The sequence below is a fragment of the Musca vetustissima genome, unplaced genomic scaffold, assembly GCF_032173495.1.
Source record: "Musca vetustissima isolate MV318-11 ecotype Yass unplaced genomic scaffold, APGP_CSIRO_Mvet_v1 utg27337, whole genome shotgun sequence".
Classification (NCBI taxonomy): Eukaryota; Metazoa; Arthropoda; class Insecta; order Diptera; family Muscidae; genus Musca; species Musca vetustissima.
This window is the reverse complement of record NW_026880262.1, coordinates 79,951-89,833: the sequence shown is the minus strand read 5'-3', so window position 1 is coordinate 89,833 and position 9,883 is coordinate 79,951.

Here is a 9,883-nt window from a genome sequence, read left to right as displayed (position 1 = left end):
GAGAAAAATTAATTTCCAAATGCAATGCCAATAGAAAAAATTACAACAAAATGCAATTATTTTTGTGTTTCATTTAGTGAAAATCATAGTGGTTTCATTTGCCAATCGTACAAACAAGAACCTCCCCAACAAAAGAGAAAAAGGAAAATCTAGTAGCAACACAAAAACAAAAAACTAGGCAAAAACGAAATATGAATACAAAAAAACAAAAATACTGAAATGAAATATTGATTTTTTTATTTTGTTTTTATTTATTTCTGTTTGCTCATTTAATCATTTATTCATCGGTGCATTGTCTGTTATTTTCAAAACGATGAAATTCGAAATAAATAAAAGTAAAAAAAATCTATAATCTAAAGCGAAATAAATTTAATTGAAATGAAGAAGAATAAGAACAACAACAACAAATATTTAACACAATACGGAAAATGTCTCATGTATATGTATTTGTATTGTATGTAATGTACTACCGTATAGTAAGTTAAGTAGTTAATTTTAAGTAAAAATGTATTAGAAAATTTGTAATTGATTTTTTAGAGAATATTTTTTAAATAAATGTTATAGTTTAGTTTGTCATTGATTTATAGTAAATGCCAATGAAATTGTTTTATTTTGATAACTAAAAAAAGGGAAATTATAGAAAGTGGAAAGTGGTAATGGATGGCAAACTTCTTCTTAACAGTCAGGTTAATTTTTACAAGTTATTAAATCCGTCATTAAAATGCGATATTCCAGAAATACATTTTCTTGCAGAATCTTGAGAGAAGATTTTTATAAAAATGTGCCACGGAGCCAGAATTGCCAAATGCCACAAAATTAGCGTTATACCGTATATCTGGAACCCCGAACATCAAATTGCACCATCTAGTCTATTTTACAGCTTTTGGTTGGAATCGGAGTGTAAACAAAAAACAGTTTGATGGATTATTTATCTTGCGACAAATGTTTCTAATACTTCCGCATCGACTAGGGGTTAGACGGTCTCAAATCTTCCTACATAAATTATCAATATTAGACCAATTTAGGGTAGTCCCCTAAAACTAGATACCCCCATTATTCGGTATTTTGGCGATTTTTGATACCATGCACCATAATATTTCGTTTGCAACACCTCGAAATATTCACCGTAGACCCCGCAAAGTATGTTTGACCAGAAAAGTATGTTTTGACAAGTTTTCTAACCGAATTGACTGCAATTCGGCATTTTGGGTTCTCATGGTATAACACATATCCGTACCAAATATTAATATTGATCAAGTTTCAGGGTAGCCCCCATATAATGGTACCCCCAATATTCGGTATTTTGCGGATTTTAGACACATTTTATAACCGAACTGGCTGGGGTTCTCATTATATAGCACATTTCCGTACTAAAATTGATAATATAGGGATTTTGACACATTTTTCAATCAAATTGGCTTTAATTCGATATTTTTTTTTTTTTTTCTCATATCCGCACTAAAAATTATTAATATTTTGAGAAATTTGGGCACGTTTTTCAACCGTAATTTGGTATTTTCTATTATCATTGACTGTCAAATCCGTTTTATTATAGGCCCATATAAAGGTAGCCCCACTGTTAGATATATTGAGAATTTCCAACGTATTTTTCGGTGGTCAAGTTTCGTTGTAACTCTCATATAACGTTGTAACTCTCTCTCATAAGAATTGGCACGCTTTTAAAACAAGCCAGTTAAAGGAATATATATGATTACATTGACGCTAAATGGGCAAAAGTAAATTTTGTACAAACATACTAAAATTTGAAAACAATATTAGGTGAGATATATTTCTGATATTATGAAGTAATGTTGGGAGAGTCAAGATTATATAGAAAATTTTTGATCCTTGTATTTGTTGTTTTAAAATTTCAAAACTATTTTTTATGTGGGCTATGATCACATTGATGATTACTTGGGGGAGAGGCAGAGTAGACTATAGTTTCGGATTTCGCCACAAATCCTCATCAGTTTTCTTAGTTTTGTGTTTGGAATATTTTTTCACTCACTAAACAAAAAAACTCCTTCTTCCCCAATTGTGGTAATTTCACAAAGTCAAGCCTAAATACTACTAGAGAAATACTGTTAATGAAAATTATTTTGTTCATGTTAACTCATGAAAAAATACTACAACAAATTATAAGCCTAACATACTTTCTCGCTAGTTTTACAACCAGATTAGAATGGCCTTCATTGTTATGAATGATATCGTAAAACAATAAACCGTTAAGAAGAACTATCGATATGCAAAATATTCAAATCAAGTTTTACATATCAAATGTAAAGAAAGAATTTCTTTTATTATTTCGTGCAAAAGATCGAATATCGAAATCAGTTCACATTATTGTGCGGAACGGGATCAAATCTGTTCAGTGGGTAATGTCGAGCCCATTAAAATCAATGATGAAGCCATGATGCTGTCTTCTTTTAAAGTCTATGGTATGTGTCTAGTGTGAATCTCTCACCAAGAAGATGTAGACGAATAAATAAGAGAAGCAATAGATAAACCATAAAAAACATCACGTTCATTTCCGTAACCCGAGAACCAATCGGTTCTTTAATAAATCACACAACGATAACAATATTTACGTCTATTAATGACAAACATTCGCCAGCCCAATAAACGCGTAATTGAACTTCGTGATTCCGCTTTCAAAATAGTTTTCAAATCATAATAATGCTCCTGTTCTAGTTCTATCAAACTGTTTCCTCCAACTCTGAAGCTTGTTAGACATTCTTTTCTGTTCGAAGTAAAGTAAAAGTGTTAACGGAGAATGCGAGCATGTGTGTATAATGAACTCGAACAGAAATAAATCATCAAAGATAGCGCACGAAGATCATTACTGTTTAAACAACAATGACAACAACGTCTCGCTGGGTATGCCAGAGAAACCAATTATTAAACCACAAAGATGTCTATAACAAGCAAACGAATGAATGTGCGAATGAAATAAGTGAGCGCAGTAGATGGAGGAGAGAAGACGCCAGCCAACCCTACGACGGCGATGGCATTCAGTAATGGTGAGTGTTCGAGGAAGAGTTAGTAATAGGAAAACAAAATTGCCATCTAAAGAGAAAATATTTTATTGGAAAAGAACAAAGTGTAGAAATTTATTTTGTGAGATTGGGAAACAATTGTACAACAAATTGCAACATATACACAATAGATAAACTTGAGGAATTCTGCATAATGTGGAATATGGAAATCAATATGCAGAACATTTCAAGGGAAACGAATCATTTGGAATATTCGTATCTAGGATTGATATTCACACACAAACTTTCCCATAGAAAATAAATAAAAGTAAGGAACTAGCTGTTAAAAAAGCATAAATACCACGTGGAAATGCTTCCTATCAAAATCAAAAGTATCCCTGAGAGCAAAATGGAAGGTGTTTTTAGCTGTAGGCACATTTGTCGGATCATATGGACCACAAACTTGCAAAAAGTTTTAAGTTTTTATGTTTAATGCTGAAAACTGGTGTTGAAAGTGGACATGTTTTTACTTTGAAAATCCACTTAAAATATACCTCCCGAATTTTGTTCGAGTATAATAATGATAGGTTTCCAAAAATACTGGCGAAGTAATGATCTAACATAAAAATATAATATGATAAACTTCTCACCAAATCTCTCAAAAATGCGATGGATACAAAATATGCAACTTCTACTACAAAATATTCGTGTGAATGTAATAGATAAAGTGTGCAACATAAAATATTTCCAATGTCGCAGCCCAGTACTAAAAGAATTTCGCCAAAGGTTTCTCCAAAAAAAAAAAAAACTGTCATGGATGAATCCGAAATAGTACATATTCTCAATGGATTGGTAATTAATAGGAAAATATTAGTCAATTATTTAAAAAAAATCATGGTATAGAACCCAATTATTGTTAGAATTAAATTTTTAAATATTTAACTCTTTAACGCAGAAATCACTATAATTTAATATTTATTATTGTTACTGACAGACGACTATAAGTCAATGTCCATATAAATATACAATTAATGTTTTTATATTCTTTTCGTATACTTTATTTATATTACAATGTAAAGTTACAAAATCTGAAATAAAGTATATACACCTAAGTCTGTTTTTACACGGTCTTTTTGTACACGGTTTTGATATAACACAGTTTGAAAATTGAAAATTTTTAATTTTTTTAGACGATTTTATTCCATTTAGCACGATTTGAAATTTTATGTACTTAAATTTTTTTGTCAAATTTAATTTTTGCGAAGTATGTTCATATCACTAAAAAGTATTTATGAAAGAAAAAATTCTGAAACCATCGATAGTATCGATAGTTTGCGAACATTAGCTTAACGACTTAAGTGAATTCCCCTTTTGCGCGTACAAACAATTTTTACTGGTCAAAGCAAATGTGAATAGCACTAATTTAGGGGAATTCCCTTTATGTATAAGATCAATGTCTTTTTTTACACGCCTTCTTCTGGAACCAATCTACCGTGTAAAAACAGACTTAGGTGTACTACAATATTTCATTAAAATAAAGTGTATATTTTGTAAGGAGGTGTCAGGAGGAATGAACCAATGTCTTCTAAATTAAATATTTTACCCATTATCCCTAGAAAATTTGGTATTAATTTCATATTTGGGAGGGATACTCTTTATCTTCCACAACTATACCTCTTGATTTTAGTTTTTAACTACATTTGTGATCTAAGTTGCATTTAGTCATGCCTTCCATGTAGTAAATCGAACCGATTTTCGATCTTTTTGAGATTTGATCAACATTACTAGTTAGTTTACTATAAACAGAAAATCACATTGCTGATGATATATCTTAAAAATAAGTTATCCTTACATTATACTGTAGCTATTGCAGATAATTCATATTTATATACAAATTCCAGCACATGGCAACCCAGCCACGTATAATCCTTACACAAGGAAATGTGATAGTATTTATCTTCAGGGAGTGTCCTATGCCGTAAAACGTTTACTGGACAACAGCGACCGCCGACACACTTCGCATTGAACATGTCCATTTGTCTTTTTAATATTTCAAATGTATTCATTCGTTTCTCTCCTTGCCGATAATAAATAAGCTCGCTTGTACACTCGTGTCTGTGTTTTTTTAATCCACCAGATTGCTTGGCGCGGTGGGGCAAGCAGAGCTACATACTAGCCCTAACAAACCAGCCAGTCAGCCAGCCAGCCGTTCGCATACAACCGCTGTGTGAGATACTCTTATGAGTTAGCCGCTGTCGACAATGGTTGTGGTTAGAGAGACTGGTGTCAAACGCTGTGCTTTCAAACTTCAACGTTAGTCTTTAAAGAAACTTCTCACAAAACGGGTGCTGGTTTCATTTTTAGCGCTAACAGCCAGACCGAACTTGTAAATAATTCGCGTGTCGGTTAGCGTAAATTGACTCTGAAACACAACAAACAAAGAATGAACTTACACACAGCTTGCGGAGTCAACTGAATTCTTTGAAAGAACGCCAACAACAACAACTAAGAAATATAACAAACAACACACAAGCACAACTATCGGTCAACAAAACAACGGTCGGTCAGCTGCTCCAGCTAGTTAATGAATGGTATGTGTTGCCGGACAACGAGTCGTATATAACTGGACTTATACTACATTGTCTGTCGTGTTATTCCTGAAACTAATGCGAAGTGGTGGCGGGGATAAACGTGGGGATAAATAAATATTTCCTGTCAGGATTTTGTCCATTCGATGTTGGGGTAGGGAGGGGATGTGGTAGCTGACTTGTGGTTAAGTACAAGACCTTGCCTAACATACTTGCCCACTTAAGAGGGTTCATAGCCTGAACATAAGTCATTAAACTTGCAAGTGTCTGCCTGCTGTGTATTGTTGTCATTTTTGGTTTCGTCATAAATTTCGAGCTGCCTGGGACGAAACAGAACAAGCAAAGTACACACCCGCTTTAAATTCTTATACATTAAAAACAAAACAAAAATATTTTCATTTTGCTTGAGTCAGTTGAAGGCGCAGTCATGTGTCCCAAATGTTTTTTGGTTTTCTTCTATTTTGGCAAAAGTAAAACAACAACAAAAATGCGGAATGCTAAATAACACAGCTAAAATATTTGCCATGGTCATTCCAAGAAGTAACAAATAGAGTGTAAAGAAAACTTGAAAGAAAAGTGCAACCCATTCCTGGCGATTTTATCTTCAAAAATATTTTAAAAATTCTTATAAACCACATCGACCCAAAAGAGGCAAATGGAGAGAAGGTAAACGAGACACAAATACTTAAGGAATGCTGTCTATAACCATGACGAATGTGAGGAATATGGGTCTTTTAAAGCAATACCTTGACAACGGTTATAAAAATCTTAAAAGGTTTTCAGTATTTAAATTCGGTTTGGAATTGAAAAACAATGGATGTTTTTACATTTCGGTAAAATAGGTCGTATGCTTGAAAAATTAAATATCCGAACTAGTTTACACTTATAATTACAAAAACAAATCAAGTCATATCAGTATACTTGTACTACTGGCTAAACAAATAATTGTATACTAGGTAAGTTTAAGAAAACGGGGCTCTATATAGCAAATTCTCTCCCTCCAGGAATACGGAATTCAAAAAAATAGCTTCGGTTTTAAAATGTAGTTTATATCTTCAAATAGGTGGCAGTACCGTTTATGCCAAGATCACTTTAGTTGATACTGTGAATCGTTATGTGGCCTCTATACCAATAATTCCCCTTTTTGGACAAACATTTTTAATAGCCTTTACCCGGGCCATTATTACCGTATTCGATTTAGAATGTAATGCTGTTCAAGAATATTTAATCCTCAAGACTGAAGTCATGTATTGCATATTCCGCCCAATATTCGGATACTAAGTTTTCAACTAGTGCAACGATCAACATCTTAGTTAATTGAAAAAATGTTCATACTTACATATGTATACGTCTATCTACAGCATTATGCAGATTATATTTCCAAATCATGGACATAAGAGGAGCATAAATATTCCAAATTTTTTAGTGTTTAATTTCCATCGTTAGAAAAGTTGTATTTGACTTTTTTTCAGTGTTGTCAAATTTTGGCCTCTGTACCCAAAAAGTAACTTCATATTTCCTGTATATTAGGCCTATTGACATATATGGTCATTATTTTACCACTAAAACGGTCGATTTCTTCATTTGCGGTTGGTTATTGTTATTCTAAAAACACAAATCAAACAATTTTTTCAATTGACTTTCTCTTTCTACCCCAAACTATTTTCTGACAAAAATGACATAAAAAACGAATTAAAAAAATATACATATTTATTTGTATGTCAAATAATTACAATTGAAAGTTTTATTTTCGTCATATTGGCCCCAAAGTTTTATTTTACCATCATTTTTGAGTAAATATTTTTAATTTAAATAACGAAAAACAACAACAAAGAAACAAAATTTCGCTGTGTTCTCAATTGACAACAACAACAAGAAAATAAAACCCCCAAAAAAGGTGTAAGTGCTGGTGCTAGTTCTGGTTCCCTTCGTTGCTTTGTTCCCTTCGTTGCGTTCATGGCCCCACGTCCGTCCATCCGAACATTCGTTTGATTGAAATTGAACGTCAATTTCAAAACAATGATAGTATCTCTCAATTTAAAACCGCAACAAAAGTTGTTATAGTTTCCATTTCACCATTTTTGGTTGAGCCAATGCCGCTGATTTTTATTTCTGTTATTTGCTGTTGCTCCCCGTTCACTACACACTGCTGTCCGCGTGAAGGCTGTGGAATGGGGCTTTGGCGATTGCCAGCAAATGTTGATGACATTACTGGTGTTTGGTGTGTGTGGCTTCCCACACAGGAATTTCATTTGTATCAATTGTCGCGCAATTTCATATAAATTGGAGACTAATTAAGTTCATATTTTATGCTGAGTGGTGGGCAAGGGTGAGTGAGTGTGTGTGTTTGCGTTGTCGCTTATTTCTGGACGCCTCCAATGGATTGAGCTGTGTAAGCTGTTTCGAGTTTTCACCTCGAAAAAACAACACACAGACACACAATCGCCAAAGGATTTACGTAATGATCATTATAAAATCATTTATTTGGCGCTAAGCCTCGTAATCTTTACCATGTTGGGACGACTCTTTAATTGGGCAAGGCCATATTTATTGTTGAGATAATCGAACACAGCCAGCCACCCACCCTGAAAATGTTTAATGGGAAAATATAAAATGTTTGCTCGAGGCAGTTGAGTAGGTCAGTTGTTGCGGGTGTCATTAGGTGAAATGTTATAACGAAATTCTTATTAAATTAAGCGTGATTGTTACCGGAAAATGTAAGTGGGAAGTTGTTATAATTAATAGCAGAGTAAATATTTGAAGATTGTAATGGAAAAAGTTTTGGAATTGTTTGAAATGCTATAAGCTGACACGTTAGAAAATGGAAAGCGTTTTATACCATCCAAAATTTGATAGCGATGTATTATTACTATAAAATATTTATTCCTAGAAAGTACAAAATCGGCGTCAATACTCAATGATTTTAATTACCCTTATATTTGTCATATATCCAGTGTATAACCACGCGAGTTTTATACCCTCCACCCTAAGGTGGATTCCGTTTGCCTTCGGTGTAATTTGGCATTTTGTGTTATCATAGGGTAATACACCATTTCATCAATAATAATCAATATTGGTCCCTTCTCCGTATAGTCAACAAATGTTGCTATTTTAAATTATCATTGGCTGCGAAATCTCAATACCAAAATGTTAAGTACATCAATATTTCCGACATTTTAAATATTTTTAAATTTTTTCAATAACGCGAAATATTCCTTCCGCTGAAGTACCTAAATAAATATCAACATTTCGTACTATGTCTGTGAAACACTTGAACCCAACATCTTGCAGTATCACCCTATGTTGTATGTTTCGCCATCCTAAACGCATCTCTATAATTTCAAATAAATCATTTTGTTGAATTTCCTCAATTGAAACCAATTAATATTTGTTATTCACATTAATGCATGAGTTTGTATGATTTACCCTCTCCTCCACTCCCTTTCCATTTCAGATATTTCCAATTGAATTTCTCCACTTGAAACCAACTTCAATCAGTAGTGCCACAAAACCATATCGACGAAGAAGACGACAACAACGAAAACATTGTTCCTATTCCAGAAGAAACAGACAATTGACATTCTCGAGAAGTTCAGTGTAGGGGAACAACTGATTATTATCAAGACAACCAGACCGGACAAGCCAATGAACAGAAGCCATTTAGCTACAAGCGTCTGCGTGAAGAACAGAAAATAAAAACCCTACACCAGGCACTGAAGTGATCGTCTCTGGCCGAGGGGCAAAAATAAATAATTTCCAACAACTTGACAAAAACAATTTGTTATAAAACATTCACAAAAAAAATTAAAGAATAACAGAAAGAATAAGAGCAAAGGAATCAACAAGAAAAAAGAGAAAATAGACAACGAATAGACTGATCTTCCAAATGAAACGAGCATTGCAGTTGAACAGCAGTGTCCAGCATCATTAGTTGTCTTCAAGACACAAAGCCTTCGCGTGTGATCATCGACCAAAAACAGAAAGCTTGCGCGACAGACACAAATCGAAAGACGTGTTGTCATCTTTTGTATTTGAGGAACGGGCAAAACCGATCCCACCAACACGACTCATCACAACGAGAGACGTGCTTGGCCAAGTGAGTCATAAATTGCCAACAAGTCATAAGCAGATCTAAAACACACAACAATAGCTGGAATAAAACAAAAGCAACAACAACAACAGCTGACAACAAATAAATTTAAATTTGGCTCGATAAATTGTTAAGAAGTTGTAACCAGAGACGTCGTTAGAATTGCTGTGGATCCAATTAAAAGCGATCGAATCGAACCGATCTAACTCTTGTTTAAATTGAAGAACGCC